General features: G+C 36.7%; 1 long non-coding RNA gene across 1 annotated transcript in view; it reads right to left on the minus strand.

The window, feature by feature from the left end:
- Window positions 1–18780, minus strand: part of LOC134649993 (uncharacterized) — a 347929-nt gene that overhangs the window by 262273 nt on the left and 66876 nt on the right. Inside the window, exon 2 of the long non-coding RNA XR_010097017.1 lies at window positions 536–823. This is a non-coding gene — a long non-coding RNA (uncharacterized LOC134649993). The remainder of the gene's footprint in view (window positions 1–535; window positions 824–18780) is intronic.

Consider the following 18780-nt stretch of genomic DNA (forward strand, 5'->3'; position numbering starts at 1 on the left):
TGGCACGTTGGCTACGCGGCCAGACCTTTACCGAAAAGCGATTACGATATCAAACTAAGATAAACCATGCTAGGGCAACACATGCTCGGCTATACGTCCCGCATGAGTTGTAAATCTATACGTGGCAGGCTGCGTAGTGACGACTCATCTGGTAAGTGCTTAGGTGCGCTTATCCCCTGGTAACGTGTCTCATCTTACTATTAGTGCATAGTGCCTAAGTTTGTCTTAATCGCGAACTAGTTTCATGTTAGTTATATGGTGTGGCGAGTTTTATGGCGTGAAGAGGTAACAGACAGACAGAGTTACTTTTTAGGGTTCCGTAGCCAAATGGCAAAAAACGGAACCCTTATAGATTCGTCATGTCTGTCTGTCTGTCTGTCTGTCCGTCCGTATGTCACAGCCACTTTTCTCCGAAACTATAAGAACTATACTGTTGAAACTTGGTAAGTAGATGTATTCTGTGAACCGCATTAAGATTTTCACTCAAAAATAGAAAAAAAAACAATAATTTTTTGGGGTTCCCCATACTTCGAACTGAAACTCAAAATTTTTTTTTCATCAAACCCATATGTGTGGGGTATCTATGGATAGGTCTTCAAAAATGATATTGAGGTTTCTAATATCATTTTTTTCTAAACTGAATAGTTTGCGCGAGAGACACTTCCAAAGTGGTAAAATGTGTGTCCCCCCCCCTGTAACTTCTAAAATAAGAGAATGATAAAACTAAGAAAAATATACGATGTACATTACCATGTAAACTTCCACCGAAAATTGGTTTGAACGAGATCTAGTAAGTAGTTTTTTTTAATACGTCATAAAATGCCTAAATACGGAACCCTTCATGGGCGAGTCCGACTCGCACTTGGCCGCTTTTTTAGGTATAGCATTACTAGGAATTTTGTTATTTCACATTCAAAAAATGACTTTAATTATTACGTCTCGCAAAAGCTATTATGTAGGTTCGCGTAGCTGGCGACTGATCTACTAAGTGCTTAGGTGCGCTAAGAGAGGGGTACCTATAGTTTCTCAAGTACCATGCGAAGCTTGTTTGAATTGGGAACGGGTAAAAGTTTTTTTTTTCACAATTTAGATACCATTTAAACTGTGACTGTAACCGTCTGCGGGGTAATTATTTATTTTATCTAATAAGCTCATTTCTATCCACGTTTTTCCCCGCCCGTCTGCACCGGCGGCCATAACCGCCGCCCGCGCGCGTGCAGCCTACGTTCGCGATTTATTGACGCCTGCGCGACAATATAATTACATGCTGCGCCTAATTGTGAACCAAACATACGTTATTATAGCAAGTCAACAGAAAATATATAACTTTACATTTTCGTATTTTGTTATTTCTGCCCGCCAAGTAAAACAATTGGTATTTACTAGAAAAATCACCGTCTCCTTAGTTTACCTGAGATAAATGTTAGACCTATATAATATTCACCACACCAGCTCGTAAAGGCTCTGGGCCCGATTCAGATTTTAAAATAGACATCTGTTAGATATCTTTTAGACATCGCCAAGATACGATAACGATATGTTTAAGATCTAACCTGTCAAACATCAAACATCAAACATCAACATTTATTCAGCAAATAGGCCACAAGGGCACTTTTACACGTCAACATGGAATTTACATACAGCAAAAAAAAAACACATCTACAATTATAAAATACAACTTTCTAAGCCGCAAATATAAAATCAAACTAAAGTATTACATAGAGAAGTTTAAAGTCTCTAAATGTCGAATTACAAAAAAAAACGCTATAACAATAGTATTGAAAAAAAGAACACAAAGATACAAAACTATAATCTAAAATTATTTAGAGATGTAAATGTCTCTAAGTGTCATCATAACTAAAAGATTACAAATATATAGTAGTTAATCAAATTATCCTTAGAGATGTATAGGGTCTCCAAGAGTCAAAATTGAGATTAGCGCGATTCTGGAGATACTCTTGGACGATTTCCACAAGATATGGCTTAGATATCCAATTCACATCTAATAGATATCTAACTCGATCCAACCTATAAAAGTGACATTGGTTGCTCGAATTGCGCTGCAAAAGAGAACTAGTTGAAATCTAAACTATAACGTATCTAGAATGGATCTAGTACGTGTCGTCTCTTGTGAATATCTTGAAGTTCGAATACAGCAGTCTGTTTATTTTTACAAGCTTGATTTAGTTTCACCTGTCCCGTTGTCTGTCTGTCGGTCTGTAATCAAATCTTGCAAGTTAAATTTGATCCTTTTCCCGGTTTCTGATTGAGCTGAAATTTTGCATGCATGTATAAATCGGATGACAATGCATTATTATTATGACATAGAGCTGATCTGATGATGGAGACAGGAGGTGGCCATAGGAACTCTGTGATGAAACAACGCAACCTAATTGTGTTAGGGGTTTTAAGAATTGTCTCGTTGAGTATTAGTTGTCTGTCGTAAGAAAAGTATAGTCAGCGATAAAAGCTTGTACCAAAAATGAAATTTTTGCCAAAAACTTTTTAAGAACTGTTTAGAAAGTAGCAATTTATCTACAGAGTGGCAAATTAAATTCATGGAAATTCTGCGTTATTTCCACATGTTGGCTGGAAAAGTTGACTGATTATTTTTAATGATAAATATTAAATAGCGTGCAATGTGAATTTAATTTATAACGTTTTTACAGTTAGTATTTTCTTCGAGTTAGTGTGGTGAAAAATGTTGTATTTCACTCGGTGCAAAGTTTGTTTATCCTTGTTGCCATGAAACCCGCGCAACGCTCAAGATTTCACTTTTTATTGACTATTTCCGTACCTATGGTTGTTTTTAGGTCGGTACTAAAATAATATCCAAATTTTTAAGCTGTTATATAGCTTCATTTTCCAATTGCAAACTTCAATTATCCTTTCCAATTGGAAAGCACAAGTGGACCTCCCCATTCGAATTCAAAAATTTGTTTAGAAATGGTTTCGATACGACCGACGATCACCTTGGTGATTGACGCGCATCTCACACGACATTCACTTCATCTCGCATGCACCAATTAGCGTGAGCGATCTTCAAGGTCGCATAAAAATAAGATCAAAACCATAACAAGTTGTTAAATCTGAATTAGGCTTTTTATAGGCATTTTATGTTAGTCAAGTACTCAAGTAGGTACAGCCATGGCAATTGTTGTATTAATTTCAATATTTAATCTTTATATCTAACTATGTCTAATCTAATACCTACATTGTAAAATATTGTAATTTTTATAGCTATGAACGTAAAACGTTTCAGAGTTGAAAGTAGTTTAATTTCAAAATGTTAACTCCCCGATCAGTGGGGACCGTGCCGTAAATACTGCACAACTACGCATTGTGCAGCAGTCAACAACGCGCTGGCATTTATTGTACGAATTTCACGGTGGCACGTGGGGTGGTCTGAAGCGCGGCCGAAGTGAGTTGATATTTGACAATGATAATAAAAATGAAATAGAATAAACAACAGAATGAAAATACAGAAAATACTTTTTCCAAATGGTTAAAAATACATATACAAGCATTTTAGTTTTTTTTATTGTTATGTAATAGGGTAATGTGTCTGCAGTTGCGTCTAATTGCCAAGACTTTTCATACATTTTCTATGGGGCGCGGAAGCAGACATATTTAGTAGTAGTAGTAGTAATCACTTTATTGTACACAACACAGGTTTACATAATGTTTACAGAAATAAAGGTACAAAGGCGAACTTATCCCTGTAAGGGATCTCTTCCAGCTAACCAGCTATATTTTTTGAGAATGACCGTTTAATGTTTTTAGTGGTGCAATATAAAATATTTATGTACCTACTTACAGTATGTTTTTTACTAACAATCAAGACACTTTATTCCATCAACAGCGCATCCCCAACCGCAGATCACGGGAAGGGTTACGCACTTTCGATACGCTTGTCGCCGCCTGCGCACCCTACTACGACCACCTCAACCACAGTCTAAACAACAAGACAGCAAAAAAATTACAAACTTCACTTTGGAGCGGGGTACTGTAACGTATATTTTTAATCTGTGACTCGTTTAAAAATAAGCTTATTATGTACGCGTTCGAAATGTACCCTTTTCGTCACGCGGTGAATAAAAATACTAATTTTAAGCAACAATAGCGTTGGGTAACTAGTTCCTTGTGCAAACAAATTGCTCCATTCTTGCGGCGGTCGGTGCTTTGAACAAATATTTGGGATATTTTGACTTTGGTTTGCATGATTTGAATGACAATCTAATCAAGGGGTGTTATTTATATTTTTTTATTAAAATATTGTATTCGACTTTTTAACAAACTTTTTAGGTATTAATTACACAGGATGAAATTAAGTTGTTACCAAATTGACTCTAAAATGTATACCTATTATGATTAAATTGTACAACGGGACTTAATCGCGTATCTAAGTTTTTAAGATTTACCTCCGACGTTTCGAGGACGGCGTTGTCCCCGTCCTCGAAACGTCGGAGGTAAATCTTAAAAACATAGATACGCGATTAAGTCCCGTTGTACAATTTAATAATGTATAAAAATCGTGAATGTTTAAATCAGTGGTATACCTAATACCTATTATTTTTGTTTAAGTAAATAAATAATATTCGTATTGTGACTATAAAACTCGATCTTCACAGTTTTACTAATAATCTCCATTTAACAAAGTATAATACAGTTAAAGTTAAAAATATATTTTATGTTTCTATTATTTTCGTGAAATTCATGTAAAAAATTCAAACACATTACAAGACGAGTTTTTTATTCTAAATTTTCACGTTCAAAATCAAATACATACTTCTTCCTATGAAAGTCCTAAGTATTACATTTTTAGTAAACGTTTAAACATACAGGGCGAAAATTGCTCAAGCGCTAAAATGAGCAAATACAAAATTGTTCAACACGTCAGCGAACGTCAGAATCACAGACACTTTAAATTTCGCTCACTTGGCAGATATTTTATACTACTACATATTAAGTTAGTTAAAAAAGAAACTTATAGTCCAAATAATACGAACTTAGAAGGGTGCAAATATAAATTGGTAGATGCAGTGTGCATAGATTGTAGGTATGGCAGTCTTTCTGACACTTGAGTCATTTGAAAGGGAATGAAAATAAGATGTACCTAAATATGATTTGATTTATTTCATCTTTATTGCACAAAAGATTGTTTTTAGAACAAAATGCGAACTTAAAGCCATATAAGCCATAATTATTTTGATAATCATTTTTAAATATGGATTGAAAAAAAATATTTTGTATACTTTAACATCACACACACACACACACCCTTCCTCCTTCCTATCCTTTATGCACACACACACAAAAATGCTGTCATATATTTATGTACTTAACATCTTTCTTTTTGGAAATATATAGGTACAGAGTCCATTACACGTACCAATAATTGAACTATTGGCAGCCACAGTAACACATGCTCAATCATTCCACCATTTCTGTAAATTATAACTATTAGTAGCCATATGTAATTTTAAAACCAAACCTTTGCAAAGGGTCGCACTCTCCACATCAAAAAGTCTTACATCTACGAACGCTAGTGGCGTATACGACCTTTTTTATTACCAAGTCTCAGTACGCTAACTGTAGAATTAATTCCTAAAGGTCTTATATCCAAGACCGCTGTCGTTGCGCTCTCCAAATCTGCTGCTGCTGTATCTGCTTGATTTTTGATTGACAAATAGTTAACCTAGCAACAAAACACATAAGGTATAAATTCATTTGATGAAAATCTAGCACATACCAGATTTGATAAGGGAAGTGGCGCCGTCAATGGCGCATACGACATTATGAACTAGCAGATTTATAGCACGCCATATGTGTATAATTCCCGCCTTCTAATCCCGCAACGGAACACATTTTCTAAATGTTTGATTAGGTGATTTAATCCGATGTATTGGATCTAACCGTTGAGAGCTTTTGGGCAAATATGTGGGCAATAGTTTAATAAACGGTGGGTGAAGTTTAGGATATAAGACAGATGACAAATATTGTAAGTCTTTATTTGATGCTTGGCAGAAGAAGAGGTATAAGTAGTCGACGTCAAAAATTGCACCTGTCCTTTATAATAGGGTGAAGATTGGCAACCTATTTTTGAAGTCGACAGTACCTAGGTGCTGTGTAAATTGCCTGTGTGCATGAGAATATAGTTAGGCAAACCCAAGGGAAGAATATCTATATATTCAGCGACAGTCAGGCTGCACTCAAAGCGCTTGAAGCGCCCAGAGTGGACTCTAGACTGGTTATAATGGCGTCCAAGCTCTGAACCAGCTTGGAAGGCAAAACAGAGTGAAACTGGTATGGATCCCAGGGCACGAGGGATTCATAGGCAATGAAAATGCAGATGAACTTGCCAGAACCGGATCTGTAAATAATCTTATAGGTCCGGAACCATTCGTGGGGATCTCACAGGGAACCATCACAACGGCTATTAAAGACCATACCAAGACCAAACATCAGGAAGAATGGGACAGTCTGACGGGTCTAAAGCATGCAAAGCTCTTTATGCAAGGAGTAGACTCCAGCTGGAGCAAAAAGCTTTGGAAACTTAGCAAAAGACAACTCCAAATCATTACGGGAATGTTTACTGCCCATTACGGGGTCAAAGGAATTCTGGCCAAGATGGGACACTCTGACAACCCCGATTGTCGTATGTGTGGCGAAGAGGAAGAGACAGTGAAACACTTAATGTGTGAATGTCACGCCCTCGCCAGACAAAGAATGAAGGACTTTGGAGCAGGATATCTGGAACCAAAAGACTTTAAAACGCTACCCATGAGCTCCATCATCCGACACATGGATATGGTGGGAAAAGCTCTTGAGTAGTTGACGGATCTTCTCTAGGGGGTAATTGCACAAAAGATCCCTATGGGTCGAAGTGTATCCGCAAGGGCCCCCGAAAACAATAAGATAAGATAGTACCAGATATGTACCAGATATGTATGTAGATATGTACCAGATTAGTAGTAGTACTGCCAGTGCGAGCTACGCGCTACCTTGGTAGCCGAAATACGATTATTCGCCTATGTAGTGAAAACCGAGTAACAACAGATAATACTTATACTTATCTGTTGTTACTACCTAGCCTAGCGGGTTGCTGGCAACAAATGGAATGTGATAATAATGAAAAAAAGTTCATACCAGATGAATATTTTGAACTCCTGAACTTGGAACAAAAATAAACAAAGTAATAAAGACATATTCAGCAGAATAGTGGAAGACGTGCCTTAAGTATAGGTAAGGTAGGTAGGTAGGTAGGTAGGTAGGTAGTATAGGTAAGTGAAATATCACTTACCTATACTCCTCTGGCGCAGCGACCCAAAGTGTGTCTTTGCCTCCAACACCGACCTAAAGTGGCCAAAGTGTGTCTAAGTCATTGGAAGACGTACTTACCTCCCGGGTTATATTGGCCCTGGAGACCCTTCTACATGTAGTTTTCATGCGATCCAAAGTTACCCTATGTTGGCTTAAAGTAACTCAGTATAAGTGTAAATAAGTACATAGATTTGAGTAAACTTTATTCACGCTTATAGCTCAAGCCAAAAAACCATAAATCACAAAAATCCTATGGAGATCTATTTGGTTTTACAGTTCCGCTCATATACACCAACCACACTGTCAACTGACAATATATAAACCTTATTTCAAACACATTAGGTCTACTTTACATCAGTTAGAAGTGTTAGTACACCCCCGTGACGTCACATGATGGATGAAAGCGCGACGTGATCGCGTCGCGTCGCGCCGCCATTTTTCACACATCAGTCGTGACCGATGCGTAATTACACCGATGCGATGTGGTGTTAGGGCTTCTAATGTTTCTTTATACCTCTGTCAGATCAAAAAGCCATCTTTCTTTCAATCAAAATTATTACGCTAGTACAAAAATAATATCTTGAATTTATTGGTCAATAATTTTCGGAAAAACTGGCAACTTTCCTGTGGACAATACGAATGTTAACAATTTAAATTTGTTAGCCTTACTAACAAAATTTTAACTTTTACCCATACCAACTGTCTCTCCCCTTACTAAAAACCTCCTAATAATATCAACCACTATTTTTAACTGCAATCAAAATCTCCACAAAATCTCAGACCGTAGCGGTGAGTTAATTAAGCCTGAATAGGAAAACAATAACCGAAGGGCTGCTATGTCAATACGGCCCCCAATACAGACTATCAATATTTCAACAAGTTTGTACCTTTATCCTTTGAAATACGGCAAAAATTGTAAATATATATTTGAAGTCTTCTGTGCAAAGTTCTAGGAAACGAATGGAGTATCGATATGACATAAAGGTATTTGAAGTTATGATGTTTTTGTTTTGGGATGAATGGTTGAGATTGAGAGAGACTAACAAAGTTTGCTGACAGTACGAAAGACTGGCTTATAACGAATAGTAAGGAATACATTGAAATTCCTAAAAATACCGTGGCCCATGGACACACGCAACGCCAGAGGTATCCCTATATGTATAAGCGCGTTGCCTGTCTTTAAAGTGGGAGTAGGTACGCTCCTTTCTTGAAGGTTCGACGGTCGTATTGGTTCGGAACCGAGGGCGACAGCAGTTAATTCCACATCAACAGCAAGTTTCTGAAGAAACGCACAGGTGACACCATCTGTAGTGAAGATGGAAATATCGCGTGGGGAATGAAGCAGCAAAGATTAAATGATAATAATAAAGCATTATGCAATATATTTATTTATTTTAAACTTTATTGCACAAGAACAAGTAAAAAGTACAAAAGGTGGACTTAATGCCTTGTGGCATTCTCTACCAGTCAACCACTGTAATATAGTAGTATTATACCGGTTTTATAAGTGTTGTTACAATTATGTGCTTTGGTGGTCAGTTTTTTATCATCTGTCATCATGTTTGTCACGTTTTAACAAGTAAAGTCTGGGAGACCGAGCAAAACCTAAAAAAACTCAAAAATGCGCGTTTTCCCAGAGATAAGACCTAGCTAGATCGATTTTTCATCCCCGAAAATCCCCATATAGTAAATTTCATCGAAATCGTTAGAGCAGTTTCCGAGATCCCCGAAATATATATTTCACGACGATTTATTTTAAACGAGCAATTCTTGTTTATTTATTTATATATATATATATAACAATATATATATAAACAAGAATTGCTCGTTTTAAGGTATTAGATAGATAGATAGATTAGATTAGATAGATTTAAGTGCGAAAGTCACGCATGACATGACAAGTGATAAAATGCGACCAACGGCAACTTAGTTTATATACTCCTGACGAATCTGGCAAAATTACGTCAAGATTGTAGCAAAACAAACAGGTGTCATATACAAACCAAAGCAGAAATAAGCTTCAATATCCCCTTACATGCATTGTATACAACAAAACCGAAACCGAAATGCCCCCAACTTCAACAAGCATGCAAAGTTAGAATGATCAACCACGGAGTAATGTGCAAAGTTTACGAGTTACCGCGACCATGTTACCGCGAGCGAGTACTACGCGACACACGCTAATGTGGTTTATTTTGGTGTTAGGGGTTTCGTCAAATGGTGTGCTACGAGTAATTTCTGATTTTATACCGTTTTACAAGCTTTTATTAACTTGCCATATTAATGTATGTGTGCCATGTTATTTAGTTAGCGTGGTTCAAAACTCGGAAGCTAAATTTGCCCACTTCCCGATTGAGCTAAAAAACAGCAAAAGTACATATGTAAGTCTGGTAACAATGAAATATCATGGTACCATCGAGCTGATCTGATGATGGAGACAAGAGGTAGCCATAGGAACTCTGTGATGAAACAACGCAACTTAATTATCTTAATGTCTTTGGGGTTTTTAGAAATCTCTCGATGAGTAATAAGTTGCGTACGGATATGATGGTCGTTCTTGTCTACGTGACAGCGTGATAAAACGGTGTCCGTCACTTTCTTTCCCACGGTGTTAAACAGTGACAGTTATTTTATCACGTGGATAAAGATGGATAAAGCTATCCATAATAGGCTGGCTGTGGTATATAAGTAGTCAGCGATAAAAGCTTGTACCAAAAATAAAAAAATGCCATATACTTATTAACTTATTTTATACACCTACATTTACATTTTGACTCCTGTCAATCAAAAGGGAACCACGTTACAATACGGCCCCCTCGCGGCTAATAAAGCAGCCGCAGCCGCGTCACTCACAACTGTTGCGTCCCTTGTATTTACACTGGTGTATATCACACTGTGGTTTGTTCTAAACATATGTGGTAAGTTCGGAGAAATATTTTGTACTAATCGTAACACACTGATTCCAAGATGCGAGAGGTTTAATTTTATATTCTGGTAAGTCTGGCAAGCCAGTTTTGCTAAAATGGGCAAATTTGAAAAATGTAGGGACAGAGGATCCGTCTCCCATTCAAATTTTAAATTTCGTGCCTTTTTCTACTGGCAAAGTTGGCTTGCCAAGTATTATATGACCTCTCTATACTTAACCAACTTCAAAAAGGAGAAAGGAGGTTCCCAGTTTGGCTCCCCTATTTCTTGAATGCGCCCAGATCGATTTAAGTTTATTTTTTATTTTAAAGGATATCCGTTCTATTATCGTCACATGACGATGATATAATAACCAACTATGACTATGAGGTCCTGAAAAAAATAAGTAAACTCTTGAAATTATAGACACAGCTCTATTAAAGTTTTTGGTAAGATTGACCTTCTCTATTTAATTTACCACTCCTTTGGTAGGCCGTAGGTTTTAAGCGGTAAATATTGGTAAATAGGTTACTTACTATTTGATTATAAAATAAACAGAAGGAACCTTTTTGAACCAACCGCTGTGCGTAACATCTAAACAGATAACCCGAGCCATTAACGGGGCTAATTGTGAACGAGTTCCGCCACCGGCCTGCAGAGCGAGCTTAGGGAGACCACAAACTATTGCTTATTTTACCAACACTGACAATTTAGTTTTCTGGTTGGCGTCGTTCAGTGGATCAAGCGCTGGGTGTATTAGGGATGGGGTGGAAAGAGGCTACCCAAGCTGCCCAGGACCGGAGTAAATGGAAGAAAAATGTTTGAGCCCTAAACTCCAGCAAAAAAAATGGGGTAACAGGATGGAAAGAATTCTTCTTATCTTTTTAGATATTTAGGTTGAAATCACACCCATCAACATCGAGCCGCATTTTATCCATGAGAAATCACTCGTTAGCATAAAGATAGGTACGCATGATTTCAGCGTTCTGATGCGCACTACGCACCATCAAATAATTACCGTCGCCAATGGAAACCTGCAACTGCTGCTGGTGTTGGCGGCTTGTACGTTCTTTTCTTAAAGTGTAAAAGGTTGTATCGGTCCGGAAATACTACGGGCGACAGTTCATTCCACAGTTTAACTATAGGCAGGAAGTTTCTGTAAAGACGCACAATTGGGGATTGCCAACCCTCTAAGTGGTGAATAACTACCGAAATGGTACGAGTATCTTTATCATATCAATCGTTATCAAAATGTCCTATACCAAAAACCGACGTGCAAGCTGCTCCCTACTCAGCCGCCCTAACCCGCCACGTACGCCGCAATCGGCACGCAGCGATTTTATCGTCCATGACCGCAGAGATTGCTGCTTTTAAAAAGCGCACTTTAATTTTGGGCGCCTCTTCTCCGCTCGTGCGTACCTTTACTTTATTAGCTATAAAATGGCAGAAGCGGATAGTTCAGCTCTTTAACAGTAAGTCGTAGTCGACTTAATACAAACAAACTGTTCCTGAAATCTTGTTCTTCTAGAAAATCTCATGCTTGCAACTATTGTGCGAGCTTTTCGTACGTGGCCAATTTTATCGTTCTTCGGATGTCTTTCATGAAACTCTGTAGGTATATCATAAAGATCAAATAAATACATAAATTAATTAATTAATTTATTTATTTATTTCAATTCCAGCACCTACATTGGACTAAGAGAAAAGGATTTGTCAAAGTTAATTTTGCAATAAAAGCTTTTATTACTGACTATTTTCTTTTGTATAGGATTATACCTACTCAATTACTTGCTCGTGAGTTACAAGCAAGTAAAGCAAGACATTGGTTGAAAAAAAAATAAAAATGTCTCAAAGGACTGCCTACATAGAATCATTGCACGGTAAACGGACGTTTGTAAAACTTTAAAGAGATGCTTAAAACACATAACACTTCCAAACACAGTAGGTACAAACTTCTGACAGATTTCGATACAAAACAATATTCGATCGAACATCAAGTTCTCCCCTGGACGTTGATATATCGATACCTTATTTGATTCGATGGTGTCATCGAAAGCTCATCCCCCGTCGATTCCTGACGTCATTACGAGTAACTATTCGGTTAGCGTTTCCTGGAGGGCCCGTGATTTGGGAGGAGGGAATTGAGACAGACGTTAGTTTTCCGTAGTTTTTCCGTGTGGATAATATTTGTTTGTCGTTCGGTCTTGATCCGAAGAGTCAAACAACGATAACTGACGTAAGAAATATCAAAAAGGTAGGTAAGTAGCGTTAATAAACTCAACAACTGAGTGACTCGACGAATATAATGATGACTACTAAACTCAAACATTGTAGTTATGTTTGTTAGTGTCACCCAGTCATAAAGGTTCATTTATTAGACTGGAATCATTATAATTCCATATTTTGTATGTGATACCACATTTGTTGGTTTTTATGTTATAAGGACATTAAGAATTTGAAATAGAAATTAAATTATTTTTGGTACAAAGTACTTAGTTTATAATTTTTTTACATTTTTGTTAACGACCGTATTTACTATCAAACAAAACTAAGGGTCAAACGCCAATTTAAGCGTAAAAAATAACAAAGAAACGCTGTATTAAAAAATCGATCAGCGTTACAAATGGCCCCCCTGACAATACATTCCCCGAACTAGGCTGAATAATGGCCACCAATGTTAACTTACAGCAACACACCTAACTGATTATTTGTAGACTTTATATCTTGGTAATAAGGTTGGTTATTGGTTAAATGTGGACTATAGAACTTTTTGCGGACAAATAGTCTCAAGGAGAAATTAATTTGACAAGCTCCCGACAAGTATTAATTTATTTGGACGGGAAAAAATGCGGGGTTTCTAAGTTGGGAAAAGACGTTCCGATAATATTGATCATGAAGTTTGTAAGTCTGATGTTAGATGAGATTGCTGATAAATTATCACTAGAAGGCACATTTTTATACATTATTGTTACATTTTGTATTTACATAATCTTTCGTCGAAAAACATCAAATACACACATTCGACAGAGTACCAAACGAACCGGACTCTGAATTGTTTTTGTAATAGGTACCTATCTAGGTCATTTACCAATGTATAATAATAATAGTAATAATAATTCAGCCTTTATACGTCCCACTGCTGGGCACAGGCCTCCTCTCATGCGCGAGAGGGCTCGGGCTATAGTCCCCACGCTAGCCCAATGCGGATTGGGGACTTCACATACACCCTCGAATTTCTTCGCAGATATATGCAGGTTTCCTCACGATGTTTTCCTTCACCGAAAAGCTAGTGGTAAATATCAAATGATATTTCGTACATAAGTTCCGAAAAACTCATTGGTACGAGCCAGGATTTCAACCCGCGACCTCCGGATTGAAAGTCGGGCGTCATATCCACTCGGCCACCACCGCTTACCAATGTAAGCCACCAACCAATGTATACCTACCCATAAAATAAACATGATTATTTATATTTGTGAGGTGTGAAACTAAGAGAATCGGTTCTGTGTTGTGTGATCGGTGGGACTTTACTGGAGGTCTTCAAACTCATAAAAGCACCCAACAATTTAAACACCTTAATATCTCTATCTACATTAAATTTCGTCTTAATCCCAGCGCATTCATCAATTGACTCCTCAACCCATCCCGAATTCGTGCCCCCCATACCCTGTAATCATTGTCTGGGACATATCCTTCACATAACCCAACTGAATTAAGTCTTTTCACATCTAGTTGGAATCTCAACCTTGGTATATTGGAAACAGAGTTCAGATTTGATGTTCCTGGTTGTGGGGGTTAAAACTTTGTTAAATAAAATGTTGGACATGTCACAAAGCACGTGGTCGGAACAATACCGTCGTGTGAGGCGACTTTTTGTTTCCGCTCGACGCAGGCGTATGGATCTACGAAGAGTTTAAAATTAAGGTGTTTGAGACTCCATTGTTTGCACAGAAAGAAATAGCGTCAATAACAACTCGTGAAGGATCATTCTGAGACTGAGAATTCTAACAAGAAAAAGTTGTATGGAGTGTAAGTTTCAAATATGTTTCAAACGGAGACTAATAATTATAAGAAATATCACAACCTTCATTTTCTGTGCTGCAATATTAATTTATAAGGATTTTACAACGACTGAGCATAATATTGGTGCGATGTAATAAGTAGGTACCTAATATATTTACATAATACCTTAATCAATAGGAGAGCCCTCTAGCTACCGTGGCAATCTGAAGTAGATTAAGTCTATTCTTATCATTTTATATAGTCCATCTGTATCACTCTTGCAACCTCAATTATACGAGCGACAGAGACGTATATTTTTTGTTTCGGATTTTGACGTTCGCGCTAAAGCGACTTGTCAAACTGAGATTCCAGAAATTAATATGGCTTTGTTTGCTTGTTGGCTGTGTTACTATTTGACATATATTAGGAATAAAAGAAGGAAACACTTATTTTCGTCATTTGCCGCATCCTCCCTCCATCTTCTTCCACCTCGCGAGGACGAGGTCTGCAATTAATCGTCGCGTGCGCACCCCATCATTACGGCCATTGTTAATTGAATACGGAATTTATCGAGAGGTCAACCCAGGTACAATAAAACGGATGAAGTTGTAGTTTAAAGTCTAAATTAGGAATTTACGGAGGTGGAGTGCAAACAATAAACAAAGGAAAATAATGACGACAATACCTACGATGCGGTTTAGTTCATCGAAGGGTGCAATAATAATAGAAAACACTGTTAAGGTAATAAATATGATTTCATTTTATCGCAAAACTATAATTGAATGAAACGGATGACAGATACCTACAAAAAAAATTGTTTAATAATTAATATACAATACAGTACAAATACCTACTCTTTATTGCACACCTCAATAACAGAAGACAATACAAAAGAAAACAGAAATACAAGCAGAGGTAAACAACAGGCGGTCTTATCGCTAAAAAGCGATCTCTTCCAGACAACCTTTGGGTAGGTGTTGCAAATGCAATGAAAGAAACCTATCACTAGGTACTTATAATACAGTAGTGTTTCTACCATAATCAAAATAATTTGCACCATTAAAAATATTTTTATTTTTCAGTTAAAGAACTAGCAGTCATCAAAACTGACAGTCAAAATCATTATCACCAATACTTAACACCAAGTACCTAATCGCGTATTCTCGATTAGATCTGAAGGTGGTCACGCGTCCAACAATCATAGTAATCCGCGATAGCATCTCGCTGATTGTTGACGATGGATTGATCGATGACAATGACATTTCGAGTTCGTATTATCGATCGGGTTGAGCGGCTTTACTAAATCCCTGAGGGTGTTGTGTGTCGAAGAACTTTAATAGTCTGCTACTGTGTGGTACAACTTAAGATATTTAGTAATTTTATTCAATGTCGTGTATAACTTATTGTGTTCACAGTGAGATATATGTATTTAAAAAAACGTCTATACCTATGTAAGTAATTTTACCAACATACCAATACGCAATACGCTGCATTTTTGTAACTGTTTCTGATTCATCTCCGTAATAGATTAATACATAAATAAATACTAATGGCGTTATTCATAAACGGCTGCTAACTTAATCAGTTGATGATCGTCGTTTGTCCCTATCTTTCGTTGTTGTCTTTCGTTGTGTTAATGAATAGAGGGACAAACGACGATCATCAGCTGATTAACTTAGCCGACGTTTATGAATAACGCCGTAAGTACCTAGTTATGCTACGTGTTAATGTAAACTAAATGTACATACCTAATTCATTGCAAACTCAGTTTATAAATGTGTAAATACAATGATAGCTAGTTTTAAACTATTAATAATACTAATTTATTGGAGGTTCTACAAAATCACACATACTGTCTCAAAATACAGATTTAAAAACACTTTTCTGTCAAATAGATACATTTTCCAATTTTGAAGCAGCAGATCGAACAAATTGATATCTAATGGACATCAATTTGAATCTTTGTGTTGTTTGAGTTAACTATACATGTTTTTTTCTATCAGTCATTTATTTCAATTTAATACATTCACCTTTGTAAATCTTATCTCCATATTAAGATTCAATAGATATTGTTGAGCATCTCTTTCATATTAAAACCCAACAAAACTCATTGGGATTACTAAAAAACTATTGTGGCTCGTGTACCCGTTTATCAGACACCATCTTCATCACTCGGTACTTGTTACCATGACTCCGCATTTACAAATCCTGGATCTTTAATCGAAATACCACCTTAATTATAAGACTCGAGGATTGCTATTAGAAAGGGTTGACTGGAATCTATAGACGTGTCTACCACGATAAAATTGTTCTCTTCTAAAAAGTCCCTGTGCTTTAACGCGCGTCTTCTTAAGTGCGTTTATTGTCTGGCTTTGGGTTTGATAAGTGATACGGTAAATGTGTTTAATGCATTGTAGCACATAATATGCGCGTCAATAAACTTTCATGTGCTTCATTCATAAGCTAGACCATTCATGTTTGGACTGATTTGTGCTGCGATTGAAAGATGGTTCATTCATGGGTTTTTGAAACCGGTGCATGTTATGAAACTACGTCACTCCGTCATTCATGTGTGTTGATTACCATTGAAAGACAATTGTATCGGACGTGACGGTGGTTTCATATTTTTTGATTCTTCGATCAAGTTCATTTGATCAAGTCGATTTAGGCGGGCTTGTTTGAGATTTGTATTTATTAATTGGCGGAATAATTGATTTTTTTTTCCTTTAACGAGTTAAACCGTACCAGATGGAGTATGGTAACTGGCTATAAACTTGAATTCCAATTTTAATAAAGTTTTATGAAATATCACATGACATTATTTATGTAGCTACCAGTCGTTCTTTGGTTCTTTATAAAAGAAAGTGGAGCGAGCTATCGCGATAAGTTCAACATTCTTCTTTCTATAGGTAGTTATTTACCTTTTCAACTTAACATTTGAGACAAGAAAAGATGCAAGCAGACTAGCCATTTTATAATCTCAACACACTACAAGGTACAGGGGTATGTAAAATAACAAATTTCTGTCCTAGAATCTAGATTAAATGTACCTACCTACACATTTTAATCTTCTAGGCTATAGAAAGGTCTGTTTATGTTCCAAAAGACTTATCCCTGTGTATTACGTAGTTAAATTTTAGGACTAAAATGGGATATATTAAGCCTTATTACGAGGATAAATTAATAAAATAACAACAATATGACTTTTCGGGATATCAGCCCGCACATTATCCTTTTTCCACTTTCATTTATGACTAGCTTCTGCCCATGACTTTTTCTATGTCTTTCCCCGGGATTCAAATTCCATACCAAAATTCACCTAATTCAGTGTTTTAAACTCGAAGAAATCATAGACAGACAAAAATTCTTTCTCGTTTTTTAGGGTTCCGTAGCCAAATGGCAAAAAACGGAACCCTTATAGATTCGTCATGTCTGTCTGTCTGTCCGTCTGTCTGTCCGTCTGTCTGTCCGTCCGTATGTCACAGCCACTTTTCTCCGAAACTATAAGAACTATACTGTTGAAACTTGGTAAGTAGATGTATTCTGTGAACCGCATTAAGATTTTCACACAAAAATAGAAAAAAAAACAATAAATTTTTGGGGTTCCCCATACTTCGAACTGAAACTCAAAAATTTTTTTTTCATCAAACCCATACGTGTGGGGTATCTATGGATAGGTCTTCAAAAATGATATTGAGGTTTCTAATATCATTTTTTTCTAAACTGAATAGTTTGCGCGAGAGACACTTCCAAAGTGGTAAAATGTGTGTCCCCCCCCCCCCCCCGTAACTTCTAAAATAAGAGAATGATAAAACTAAAAAAAATATATGATGTACATTACCATGTAAACTTCCACCGAAAATTGGTTTGAACGAGATCTATGTAGTAAGTAGTTTTTTTTTATACGTCATAAATCGCCTAAATACGGAACCCTTCATGGGCGAGTCCGACTCGCACTTGGCCGCTTTTTATTATTTAGTATGGATAAAACTGAAAACAAAGAAATCCCTTGTAATATTCTCGTAATTATTCATAAAACAGCATTATACTTAGGTAAAGTTACAGGTGAGCGAGCGTCACTCGCGCTGGTGTCGCTTCAATTTATCATCGCCTGTTAGTCTTGTTAAAATTATGTTGAAATTAATAACAATGTCGGCAGGCGTTAGCGGAACGACACTGAGTTATATTTTTTATTATGTGCTTCATTTTCTGGTTAGGCTGATATCTTTTAGGTAGTCGTTTTCTTAAAAGAGGTGTTTAGATTTAGATCATTTTCCAGTTCGGTTTACACACTCTCACTCTGAATTCTGGAGTAACAAACATACAAAAAAATGAACTTGAAATTATAACCTTTTATTTAAAGTCGGTTAAAAATATAATAGTTAGACTTAGGTAGCTAACGAACAATTTGTGTTACCTATATAAACTAGCGTCATAATTTTTTATCTGCTTAATCTCCTAAACTATCTCTGCAAGCAACAGATACAAATTGCCGACATCAATCGGATCATTATCTGACTTAAGTAGATCGTCCAATATGGCAGTTTCTCG

This window comes from Cydia amplana, chromosome 8 (assembly GCF_948474715.1).
Source record: "Cydia amplana chromosome 8, ilCydAmpl1.1, whole genome shotgun sequence".
Lineage (NCBI taxonomy): Eukaryota > Metazoa > Arthropoda > Insecta > Lepidoptera > Tortricidae > Cydia > Cydia amplana.